The sequence below is a fragment of the Mauremys reevesii genome, linkage group 10 (assembly GCF_016161935.1).
Source record: "Mauremys reevesii isolate NIE-2019 linkage group 10, ASM1616193v1, whole genome shotgun sequence".
In the NCBI taxonomy this organism is placed as follows: domain Eukaryota; kingdom Metazoa; phylum Chordata; order Testudines; family Geoemydidae; genus Mauremys; species Mauremys reevesii.
This window is the reverse complement of record NC_052632.1, coordinates 75,797,477-75,811,065: the sequence shown is the minus strand read 5'-3', so window position 1 is coordinate 75,811,065 and position 13,589 is coordinate 75,797,477.

Here is a 13,589-nt window from a genome sequence, read left to right as displayed (position 1 = left end):
AATCGATTTGCTCCTGCTCCAAGCTTCACGCTTGGGTTACAGGACTGCAGCCCTGTGCAGTGGTATGGAGTGAACTATGAAGCACTAAAATATTTGCTAAAGTTTTATTTTATTAAAATAGAGAACTCTCTCTCTCCTCTGCTTGCTGTTACTGTAAAATGGAGCTGAACAGTTACAAGCAAATCTAAGAATAGTTAGTTCCCCAGCCTGAGACTTCCCAGCTTGGAAAATTACAGGGTGAGTGGATTCAGCTTTTCCAGAGACCTGATTAATGAAAAATCTCTCGTACTCAAAGTGCACTTCACTGTGCAATGATATTATATATCTCAGACAGAGCGAGGGTGATTGGAACACGTCATTGCGCCTTTGCAATATACTCTAATGGACAGGATCAGCTCCCATTTAAATAACTGGCAAAACTCTCAGGGCTGATTCTTGATTGCTCTGTGGCCATTTGCTCAAGGTAGGCAAGAGTAAGGCCCCCATCACTATCCCAGGGCTGGGGTCCTCTAGACCCACCTGCTGACCCAGCTCCACTGCTCAGAGTGGATGCAAGATGGAGGTAGCAGTGGGGTGTTAGGTGCAAGGAAATGAGGACATGGCTGGAGCAGATTGATGCCTCAGTGACTCTGCTCCTCGATAAAGTATTATAGGCCCTTTCAAAGAGGGGCATAACTTAGGAGAGTCTCAGGGCTTCCCTGCTTCCCCAGACCAGAGAAGACTGCATACCTATGCCCTGCTGATTATTTGTTACTGCTGACAGAACATCTTAGTCTTTATAGATATATAATTTTGACAGATATTGATAATATTGATTTTTATTTGGAAGGTTTTTTATCAATTTACATTTTCACAGTTGCATGAAATTAGGTGTGGGGAGGGTCAGGTAATTATTTAATGACAGTAGATGTTGAGATTCAAAAACTTAAAGCTTGATAATGGTTAAAATGTAAATTGTCAATATCACATGTCAAAATATGCTAAGTGAATAGCCTCAAATCAAACTCTAATACATTCTCAAGCAGCATTTTTCTTATTTTGGCTCTCTGTAAATTTAGATAATCATCAATGGAAATATTTTTGTTGGTTTGTGTGTATAGTGAAATCAAGGTTTATTGAAATTTACCAATAAAAACCAAATCCTTCCAAGGCTACCTATCTACTATTAGGGGAATTCATCCCTGCATGGGTGCTAGGACTGTTGCAGGGACAGTGCGAAAGCAGCACTCGGGCTGTCAGCACTGGGGCAGGGTGGGGCGGGGGCGTGTTTAGATGTGAGCTCCATGCCTGGCTGACAGCTAGACTGTCAGTGCTGGCATAGGGGGTATGGCGCCAGCTGTCAGCTCTGCTGGGGACTGACAGTCAAAAGGCAATGCTGTGTCTACCTGGACACTGTGTCACCCTAATTACATCAACATAAGCACCACGCCTCTCGTGGAGGTGGAGTTACGTCATAGATGTAGTGGGCCACTTACTTCAGTGGAAGCAGCACTGTCGTGTAGACACTGACGGAATTAGGTTAATGTAAGCTGCCTTACGTTGACCTAACTCTGTAGTGTAGAGCAAGTCTGATTCTTCTCTCACTTCACTGAAGTAAATGGAGTTAAATTGGTGTAAATGAGACAAGGGGCAGGTTCCTTGGCTATGATGGGTTGTAAGTCAGGGCAGAATTTAGCCTCGTATGTCTCTCTAGAGTCATACATTGAGTCTCAGTGGGCAGCTTCCCATTTCTTGTTCTCTGTGGAATCTCTAAGGCAGAATTCAGATTTTTTTTTTCTTCCCAGAGAGGCACAATGGGGCCACCTATTCACTTCTCTATTAACTTCGGGCTGCTGCTCCTGACATGCAGTGCTGGGATTTCCAGAGGCAGCAATTCCGCTGGACAACCCAGAGTTTCATATTATGCCACTCAAGTGGATTCAACAGCACATGGTTCCTTTGGGATCCACATCACTCTGGAGTTGGATTGCCACTTCCAATTAGCCCAGAAGCCCTAACCCACATCACATTCCCTTTCTACTGCATCTTCAAAAGTGAAGTTCAGTTGGGGAACTAAAGCATACCTTTCACACTGCCAAGTCCCAAATGTGTGTTGCAATGTGTTCAAAATAAGGGTCCCCCCAAAATTTCATTCAGGAAACTAAATATGCTGTAGGAGTAATTCCTGCAGTGCAAATAACTCTTTCCTTAACCTCAGTGACGTGATTCTGCATTTCTGATGGAAACAACTTTACACCCTAAAAGAGAAGGGACCCCAAATTTGTGTGGAACGTAAATAGCTCTGGGCCTCAGTTGCTCAAAATGTGGGACTGTTGGGAAGTATGAACTACAGAGACAGACAGAACGCCTGAAAGTTAAGTCCCTCCTCTGGGTCTTCCAGTGTGTCTTGTTTTCACTGTGTTTATGCTTCTGACTGTAAGCTGTCCAGAGCATCACTAGTTTTATGTCCCATTATAAGAGTTTAACAGATAATATTATATTTCACTGTTTATCACCGAGAAAGGGTAAAATGATGAATTCCAAAAAGAAAAGCACAGAAAATAATTTATACTGAAGAAATGAATGGCCCATCATGTCACGCTTCTTCTGCCCTTATTTATCACGTTGACCTTCAGTTCAGGTCTTTGTCCTAGATTATAAAGGTCTTTGTCATACATTTTGGCCCCAGGAAGCTGAGAGTTAGCGAACAGGGCAGAGGATTGCTGCTGGGACTGTAGATAAAGCCCAGCGAGAGACAGGAAGGAATCAGCGTCCATTCTCCTAACAGTGTCCAAATTAAAATGGAACTCGGCATTAATACATTCATTGATTGGTTGGAAAACAGTAGATAGCAGGAGACAGCCCACTCCAGAGTTCGACTGCATAGGGAAGGAAGAAAATGGACCGTTAACTCAGGATATGAGAGCTACTAAGCTCAACATTTTTTTAAAAGGCTTCTCAAAATGTGAATTTAGAGCTGCCTGAGGCAACGGATGATAACCGTGCAAAATCTGACACCGTTCGTAATGAATGAGCTCAGAATTCCCTAATTAGAGCCTGATTCGAAATCCTCATTCAAGTACCCAGCTGCATTGACATCAGTGGGACTCTCCATGGGAGTGAGGATTACAGGATCAGGCCCTTAAGCTGCAAAGAACGGTTCTGAAGCCGCTATTACCCGCTTTGTTTCCTCTCCTCTGCTCCGAAAGCCTGACCTGCTGCTGGGCACACAGGCACAAGTGTCAACCTGGGGGACTAATTCTGCTTTAAAGCTTCTATTTCTGTTCTTGCCATTTATACCTGTCTTGTCAGATTTGCACCTGAACTCACCTCAGAGGCATCAATACCAGCTAATGTATAGTTCCAGCCTCAGGCAGCAAAGACTCCACAGCTCTCTGGTGAGAACACAGTGAGCAATTTTCTAAAGTACACTTCTCTTTAAATTAAAAGAACAGCAATAAAAGTCTTTCAACCTGGGGGCCGCACAGGAGTCCTTACCACAGAGATAAACTCTTCAGAGAGCTTGAAAGATCTGTGGACTTTATTCCTTTGGGAGGAAGAAGTAACTGGGGACTTCTTCAGAACCACAGTCAAATGTTCTCTGGACAGAGCTGCTTGTTCTCCCAGGGAACCAAGCTGAAAGGTGGGCATAGCGTGCGGGAGTAGTGGAGGGACACAGATCTAGAAACAGGCCTGAAATGCCAAATCCAGGGATCCCATAAACGATGCTACTGTTTTGGAGCAGTATGATTTTTCATTTCTTATAATGTGTCGAGTAGACATTTCCATCTGTTCTGACATCTCTATTTTTGGAATCCTTTGGCATGTTCAGCCAAAAGCTATTTTATCTCCCCCCCCCCCTATGATTTTGTAATACTGTTGACCATTCTGGTTACCAATTAAATATTAAACAAAGAAATAGGCTGTTTAGGCACATCAGGCTGCAAGGCATGTGCTTACTGATAGAAGTGAGATCAGATCAGCCCTTTTGATCTCCAACAGGACACAGTAACTACATAAACTTTGGAGGTTCAAATAAACAAACTCCAGAGACCTCATGAACTGGGTCCATGAGGTTAAATGAGTTGCAGTCACTTGTCCAGGTACTCACAAACTCACTTGAACTTTCAGACTCATTCATGAACTGCAATCTGCAAGACGCAGCCTTCTTCCTACAATATAGCCATCTTACTATAAATATATGCTATAGAAGGGACCATTATAGGCTATTTGAATAACAATTCACATAGATTGAATCACCTGAACTCCGATAAAATAAACGTATGCAAAGTTAGAGTCCCAAATGAAATTGACTACAAAAAGAGGATCCGATCTAAAGCTGCACAGAACTGTAGACACAGAAACAGCACTATTTAAAGGAAAGATCAGACAGAGTGTATTAGTGTGTGATGGAAAATGCCTCGAAATAACCCTGTACACATTACCTGTACGTGGGGACAGACCTAGGTAGCTGACCAGGAAATCGTTGGAGGCGGGTAGTAAACACATGAACCTACCTTGTCTGTTGTGATGGTGACACACAATACAAAACCTGTACTACTGAGCATAGCGCTTACTACCATACTCAGTCCCATTGACTTCAGTGAGATGATGCTTGTCAGTAAGGGGTTTGCAAGGTTGGGCTCCAAAAGCATATAAGGATGATATATAACTCCAGTGGTGTATTAAGCCATGTAGAATCACACATTGCTGGAGAGGGTACCGCATACCTGGATCTTCCTTGTATATGTGGAGGATATGTAATGTACTGGCCTTGTGCAGATGAGTGAGTGATGTTACCCATTAGTGGCAGGACCACAGAGAAGCTATGAGACCTATCCCTGCAACTAGCCAGGTTGTAGAGAGTACTGTTTCCAAAGTGGAAGGACTACCAGGATTCTCAGCTTGGCTTTCTTCATGTGCATGCATACTTTATAAGTAATTATTTTTGTTCTCTAGCACATGAATTTGTTAAAAAATAGCCACTGATGGCAAAATTCTGCATAACTAAACCATTGCTATCAGCAATGAACAAAATAGCATAGAATACACCTCTGAACATTCACTTTAAAAACAAACCATACGTGCCTTTTCCACTGAGTGGGGTGTGTATGTGTTTCCCCAAGCAATCTGCTAGAGAGTGACATTACAATCCCTTGTGCAGGTCTGATTTCATCCAGCAGAGGGCAGTGGTGACCCACAGCCATTACATTTACAAAAGGCAGAAAGGAACTACAAATATTGGCAAAACTAGATATAAAAGTGATCTGTGACCTAAAATCCCACCTATTACAGCTATTACCAGACTTATTTGTTATTATTATAAAGACTTAAGATCACACAACCCTTACTATCTAGTAGAACTGTGACCATGATTGAATGGAAATTTAACCTTTCCCCCTCTGGTTATAGTATGGTGAGCCATACTGTGGAAACTGGAATTACGATAGCGAAATGAGTCATAACAACGCATAGTCATTTGTGCCCAGATCCTCGAAGATATTGGCTTATTCATACTCTGGGCAAAATATACATCCCTTTGCAGATGAAATTGGGCAATCCCATGCTTAACTATCTGATTTGAGCAACGACAGTTGGCACACTTTAAAAGATCCACCATTTTGAATGATTCAAGTGCACCCATTGTACCAGATTTTAACATACACAAGAAGAGGTTTGCTTTGTGTAATGACAACAAAACATTTTCATAATTGCTTCCATGGCTGAAATTATGGCCCTGTACACCCAGAAGCAATAGCCATCTGAATAATAGCGTAGCCCTCCTGGCTGGCACCCTCCCTCCATCTGGGAAGGACGATGACACTGCCTGGACACACTGATTGTAAAATGAAGATCTTGGAATTGGGAAATACTGCAGAGACTTCATTTGGACATGGTGGTGAATGAGGACAAACGCAGGGATGGATTTTAAGCAGCAGGCCACAACTATATTAAACTTAACAGAGGGGAGGGGCACTACCGGCCCTGTCACCCATATTCTCACATATGATGCATTTTAAGTGGTTTTAGCAGAGAGGTTACAGGGCTCCTATCACATAATCCATTCCTAGGGCCCTACCAAATTCACGGCCATGAAAAACGCATTGTGGACCATGAAATCTGGTCTACTCCCATGAAATCTGGTCTTTTGTGTGCTTTCACAGTATACTATGCAGATTTCACAAGGGAGACCAGCATTTCTCAAATTGGGGGTGTTGACCCAAAAGAGCGTTTTTTTTGGAGGATCACAAGGTTATTTTAGGAGAGTTGCAGTATTACCACCCTTACTTTTGCGCCATCTTTGGAGCTGGGTGGCCAGAGAGCAGCAGCTGCTGGCCAGCTCTGAATCATAGATTATCAGGGTTGGAAGGGACCTCAAGAGATCATCTAGTCCAACCCCCTGCTCAAAGCAGGACCAATCCCCAAATTGCCCCCTCAAGGATTGAACTCACAACCCTGGGTTTAGTAGGCCAATGCTCAAACCACTGAGCTATCCCAGAAAGCAGTACCCTGCCAGCAGCAGTACAGAATTAAGGGTGACAATACCATACTATGCCACCCTTACTTCTGTGCTGCTGCCTTCAGAGCTGGGCAGCCAGAGAGTGGTGGCTGCTGACTGAGGGCCCAGTTCTGCAGGTAGAAGAACAGAACTAAGAGCGGCAATACCATACCACACCATCCTTACTTCTGCACTGCTGGTGGTGGTGGCTCTGCCTTCAGAACTGGGCACCTGGCCAGCAGCCGCCGCTTTCCAGCTGCTCAGCTCTGAAGGCAGTGCCGCCATCAGCAGCAGTGCAGAAGTAAGTGTAGCAGTACCACAACCCGCCCTCACTATAATTTTGCACCCCCCCCCAAAAAAACCTCCTTTTTGGGTCAGGAACCCAACAATTACACCATGGAATTTCCAATTTAAAAGCTGAAATCATGAAAATTACTATTTTTAAAATCCTATGACCATGAAATTGACCAACATGGACCGTGAATTTGGTAGGGTCCTATCCATAACTCAGGGTAGACTCCCCTTAGCCTACTCCTGGGACCAGCTTTTGCTTATCTGAGTCCTACCACCACCCCCCGCAAGGGGGACCTTGGTCCACAAAGATCACAAGGTCTCCCCCATCTCATGGGCACAAGGCCCATCAGCAAAATCCCAGGTCTTTTACTTCTGGGAAGTTTTCCTTTTCTTCTTTTAACCACACTGGAAACTTGCCACTGGGGGTGCCAGTGATTGGTTTTGTTACACCCCCATCCACACTGCCCGGTATCAGAAGTCCTGCCTGTCTGATCCAGTCCCTCACATTTCAGAGCCAGATGTTAGCTGCTGCGTTTGACAGAGGTATTCCATCGTCCCTGAAAAACTCAGGCTGGTTGTAACGGATGACCCTGTGCTGTACCACAGAACCACCAGTCTCCATGAATATCCTGGGAACCTCACAGTTCACACACTTCCGTGTCTTATTCACATGATCTGGTTCTGTGGCTGCCAAGAAAACCTGCCCTGTGAGCATTTTTGACTAGACAAACCTAACATATGACCACAGTTGCTTAATCAACCTAACATCCCTGTTGGAGATCTCATCTATTTTGCATGTGTGCAGGATATTTCCAGTTGCTCACTTCTGAGAGAGCACCTTGTATTTTATTGTATCATACCTTAAGTGTCCAGATGCAGAGATAGCAGGAGACAAATTCTTTCTTTTACTTACTCTCAGTTAATTCTACTAGGCTAAACTGGGAGACTCTGAAACACTCATTTATACTGGATTGGGCAGCAAAATGTGCTGCTGACAGTTACTGAATTATCCAGAGAATGGTATGGTTTAAAGAATAAGAGAAAATATAATTACATGTTTTAAGGAAATGAAAAAAGATTGGTAAGCTTCAGAGTTATGACTTTAACTGGCAAAACATCTGACAAATGTCCTACTTTCTACATAGCTCCAAAGCTCAGGATGTGGTCCTTAGCGTCCAGGGGATTTCATTACATTTTGCTGCATATTCAGGGAGGATTTAAAACCCAAGGAAGTATACTTGAGTGGAAGTACTGACGTTATCTATAGCTAGAAGATCATATATTATCATTAAAGACGCCCAGATATACAGCAACTTTACTTTACTTTGCGTCCAAAAGCAGTATATTTTTATCACTTCAACCAAGATTTAGTCTTTATTATGAAATATTTTACCATGGCTCACCAAAACTTTGCAGAGGCCAGGGGAAAATCAATTGTTTCCCCTCCCAACCATCAACATTTGCCTATGCAGCAACTGAACCCCATATTATGGCTTGACTGGAGAGAACCAATTAAGTAGAGGAAGATAGTGGAGCATATGGAAACAACCTAACACATATACAAATTAGCATATAAAAAGTTCTTTGGGAATTGGGATGCTTTCAGGACACTTTAATGCTGTATTATTTTTCTTTTCTGAAAGACACTATCACATTAGCCTGAGCAGCTTCAAGGTATTAGTGGTGGGCAGGCAGCACGATTCTCTCCAGAAATTTGTTGTAAAGTATGGCTTTTAAAAGCACTTCAGACGTAGGCTTTGACAGGATACAACCTGCTTGAAAATGTCTGGTAAGAGAGGGGTGTGTCAAAACGCTCAATGGTGCTGAAAGTGCCAGATAAAGACCGACCTGCAGTGGCTGAACAGAATGAAGGGGCAGTCTGTGGGGATGAGGGGAGAAACGGGAAACGCTGAAGCAGTGAAAATTTCAGTTTGGTGTCTCATTTTCTTAACATAAATCACTGAGTTTCTGCACTGTAAAAACTGGAGTCCTGTGTCTGAAAACAAGAAATCCCAGAGCATCCCTCTCATGGGAGAACTCTACACCTCAGGGAACAAAATAGTGACTCTTGGTCCTCCACTAACCTGAGGCAGGTGTCTTATCATGAATGCACAAAGGAGCCCATGATCACTGTCCCTCTGCCAATGAAATAAGGCAAAAGGGACCAGATTGTCTGGCCAGTATTAGACTGGGGGAAGGGGCAGAGTGTGCTTTCCTTGTAGATCTCCCCCCAGCCCGACACACACACACTTTCCATGGTGAGCAGTCATATTTTCACAACACTTACCCAGTCTCTGCCTGTGTGGTGCCCTATCTCTGTGGTTGGGGAACTCTGGCTGGGCACAGAGAGCTAACACAGCCTGACATTACAATAGCTCTTCCATATCCCCCTTCTGCATTGAGGGGCCCCTTTTAAGGGGGATTCCAAGAGGCAGCAGCAATGTGGGGAAGCCCTGACAGGGAGGCTCCAAAGAAAGCTCAATGCTAGAGAGCTGAACCAGGAGTTGGGACACAGAGCCTGGGAATGACGGGCCCTGGAGTCTAGTGAATCCCAGGGAGCCCCTACTCATGGAGTTCTCTGCTATCCAGATGTCCTCCCCAGTGTATTTCTACAGGAGGGGTGATCTGCCCTAAGTCTGGAAGTGAGAGAAGTTGTTAACATTTCCTGTTTTCTTATCCGCCCATATCTCCTTTTACTGTTTGCATAAGATAGGACTGTGTGTTTAGCTACTCAGCTTTCTAAGTTTTCGTGACAAAAGGATATATCTATAAAAGTTAAAGGGACTCTGACCTTTTCTTTGGACTCACTTTATCATACCTTCAAAACAATTTAAGCCCTCAAGGAAAGGCTACAATTCTATAGTAATTAGAGCTGGTAGAATTTTTTCAAGCAGCAAATTTTCCCACTGAAAAATGGTGTTTTATTGAAAATATTTTTTTCCTTCCTAGAAAATATCACTTGCCTTTTTTTTTTCAGTGAGGAAATTCTGAAACAAAACATTTTTTGTTTCATACTAAATCAAAAGTTTTGCTTTATTTCAGTTTTGGAAAACTGAAAATTATAAATATTCTAAATGTTTTTTCCCTTCTCCGTCTTTCCTACTGAATGCAACAGAAAGAATGATGTCCAGGGCTTTATGAGTTCTCTTTTTTCCTTGTCCCATGCTGCAAGTTTCAAAATTTCCCCAACTCTGGAAAATGAAAGAGTGGACAAAGAAAAAACAAAACATGGTAATTTTGCCACTCTAACATTTCAGAAGTTGAGGAAGTTTTGAGGAGTTACAGAGTAGAAAAAAGAAAAAGTGTGGGAGTGTGGAGAAAAGAGCCTGAACATTATTCGTTTCATTGCACTCAATGACAAAACGGGAAAAAAAAGGAACAGGGTTGTAAGAGAGAGGGAAAATGAAAATTTGCAATCTTCAGAAAATTTGAAATTCCAAAATTTCTGAAATGTTGAGATTTCAAAATTCAAATGGTTTGAAAAATAGTTGGTGAAAATTTTAGAAAAAAACAAAAAAATGTTCTGCCCGAAACCCTGCAAAATGGAAACAAATTGAACACTTCAGAATTTCCCACAAAATGGATTTTTTTCCATTTTTTGAACAGCTCTAATACTCATGTTTTCCCTAAATGCAGTCAAAAAAACTCAAATTGTACCTTTGGGTTGTTTATTCCTTAGCATTTCTTTCTAAATATCTCTTCCAATTCTTTCTAAGCATTAATAGAATTTCACAACACCCTGGTGTAGATAAAAATGATTGTCCCCTTTTTAAGCTCTGCCCATACAACGACAGTTTACCATGCCTCTAGGTAGGCAGTGAGTTGGCTAAAATTACAGATTGTGCCCACACAGCACATGCAATAATCAATGTATCCTATCCACCCATATTAGCTGCGTAGTTTGATACATTGTTCAGTTCCTGCAGTGGGTTAGGTACTCGGTAGTTTTGCTGTGTGGACTGGCACCCCCTAACCATGCAGCTGTAACAGATAAATCTCATCCTCCCTCCACCCATAACTCTGTCCTGTTAGACATCCCACCGTGCACTTTCCCCCATGATGAGACTGCCACTCTGCGTGCCTGATCTGTGGCATCCCTATCTCCCATGTAAAATCAGAGCCAGTCAGCTTCCCTGGCTACACTGCCCAGTAGCTGCCAGCTGGTTTAAAATGCCTGTGACTTGTTTTGCTCTCCCACCACTGCCTGGATAGCTGAAGTCTGCAAACCGCAGAACAACTGAAACTACTTCTCTACCATTGAGAAGCTGAGAGAATATGCCTAGTGGAGACCAGGCCTTGCTCCCTGTCTGGAATGAGAACATCCAGACTGATTTCCATTGAGTCAAATGCAGTAGGCTGTTGACAGGAACACAAAGAGAAAAGCATCCCTCACAACTTGTCTGTGTAAAGTTATGTCCCATAGTGGATGAATCAGGGAACTTGAGGTGGGAGACTGAATCACTCATCTCTAGGTCACTGACTTTCATCTGGCCCAGATCAATATGACCAGAAGTTATCATCTGTTTCAAGGCCAGTTTGAAACAAATCAATAGACACAGTCCAGTTGGTCTTGTGTCCCCAGTGCATAACCAATACTCAAGGTTGGCACTGTCAGTCTTGTTGGCAGTCCCAGCAGTGAGGCCAAGGCCCCAATGAGCATGGAGTCTGAACTTCTCTTACCCCTACGAGATGGTCAGGTCTGAGCGGGGGTGGGGACGGAGGGAGTGGTAAAGCTAACATCACTTCTGTTCTGTGGATAAACAACATCCACTTCTTCCTGATATGGTGACTCTGGCACCTTTAGCCAGCACTAAATTCACTGGAAGGAAATGGTAAATTTTGCACGGGGAGAAACAGAGGAAAATAATTATTGTTATAGAATCCTAGCTGACAGGCTTGGAAAAGGCCTCGTAGATCAAGCAGTCTAACCTGCATCGAGGACCCAACGTCAACTTGCCACAAGCTTATCTAACCTTGTCAAAAACTTGTCTACCCATGTCACACTTTTAAGGAGATTGCTGTTATTAGACACTAATCTGTGATTGATTGGTATCCGGAGGTTAGAGCAGAGGCCGGGAGAAGGCAAGGAGAATTACAGATCCTCTTGAGATAAGGTCAGACTCTGCCACTCATGCTGCTCTCTGATGTTAGCCAGACATCAATCTATCCATCAGCAACCACAGCAATGTCCTTGGAGACACCCAGGCATTTGATGCTCCTAATACTTACAAGTTAGACTGCAATGGAATTCAGTAAGGGACCTTTTAAAGACAACATGTCAATATGAAGGAACTGTGTTCACTTTAAAGTCTTATTCTTAGTACAGCCCTAAATAACATAGGACCCACCTCCCTGAAGGACACATCCTGGTGCCCTACCTATTGTTCTGACAACTAACTGCATTAGAACTGCACACCTTAATAATCTTCTTACACCATGTGCCTGTGTCTCTGCAATGCTATTCCCATTCCATAAACACCTGAATATATTTGTGCCATCCTTCAGGGAAAGATTTACAACATATCTTTTCTTTAGTTTTGGTTTCATGGCTTTTGTGTGGGGTTGTTGGGGGAAGAGGGCTGTTGCCTGGTTCCTGGATATAGGTGAGGTTTTTTAGAAGTTATGGTACCCCTACACAGGCCCCAGAATAACAGGATGTTTCTGCGAAAATGATCAGTAACCAAAGAGTGTAGACTATTCTAAAATGAAGACTTTAAAATTGTTAGCCTCCTACTGAGATGAATGGGGCAGTTCAGATTTCTCTTAGAGCTTCTGTCATAGACGATCTACAGATGCAAGCAGACAGTATTGTATTAGGTCATGGTAGATACATTTTCTTCAGAACTGTTAGGACTAGACATATAATTATTTAAAAACAAAACCTTAAATTCTACAGAAGCTAACTGGGCCACCAGAGAAGGGATGCTACCATATCTGCACCAATACCCATTCTGACTCCTGCTCAATACAACTCTCATGCCTTCCCTTGGGATCACTCTGTGACTCTGCACCCCATATTCTTCATAGTGATATTATTATATGATATGATTATAGAGTAATTTTATACAAAATAAGTCATGTGAGGTGTCATTGAAAAAGTTCTAATTTGCTGAATATGATTACCTATTTGTATGCATGTATCACTTTTGTATCTGAAGTTATGAATATTGACTATGTATCTATATTTCAAATGTAGTGACACCTGGGTGAGGCCCAGTAGGCAAGATAGTGGGTGGGGAAGGGCCTATTCAGAGTAATGGGCCATTAGGAAAAACAATAGGCCTTAGGAGAAGCTTATCCCCCACCTGGTGAGCCTTCCTGAGAATGCTACAGACGGCCTGTAAGTAATGGCTGCTATGACTCTACAAGGACATGTGACCAGGCCACATGATTCTGGACTCCATTTTGGGATGTCAGTATTTTTCCATAAACCAGTCTGGGACCCAGGTTTTGAAACAAAGGGTTCCTGCCATATGCTAAAGCTATATAAGGCAGGGGAGTGACATCATCTGAGGTTCTTCACTCCCCACACAAGAAGACTCCTGGAAACGACTGAGGAACAAAGACTGAACTGGGGGAAGTGCTGGGCCCAGGCTAAAGGGATTTCTAGCCTGTGTATGAAAGACCTGGGAATTCCAAGCTGTAAATCAAGTGAAGCTTGCCCCTTAAGAACCTGCAGCCTGCTTGTATCGTTTCTCAGGGTGAGAATCTGCTAATTCATATCCAATCTATTTAGTATATTAAGCTTAGTTTGCATTATTTGTTTATTTGGTAGGTAATCTGCTTTGATCTGTTTGCTATCACTTATAATCTATCT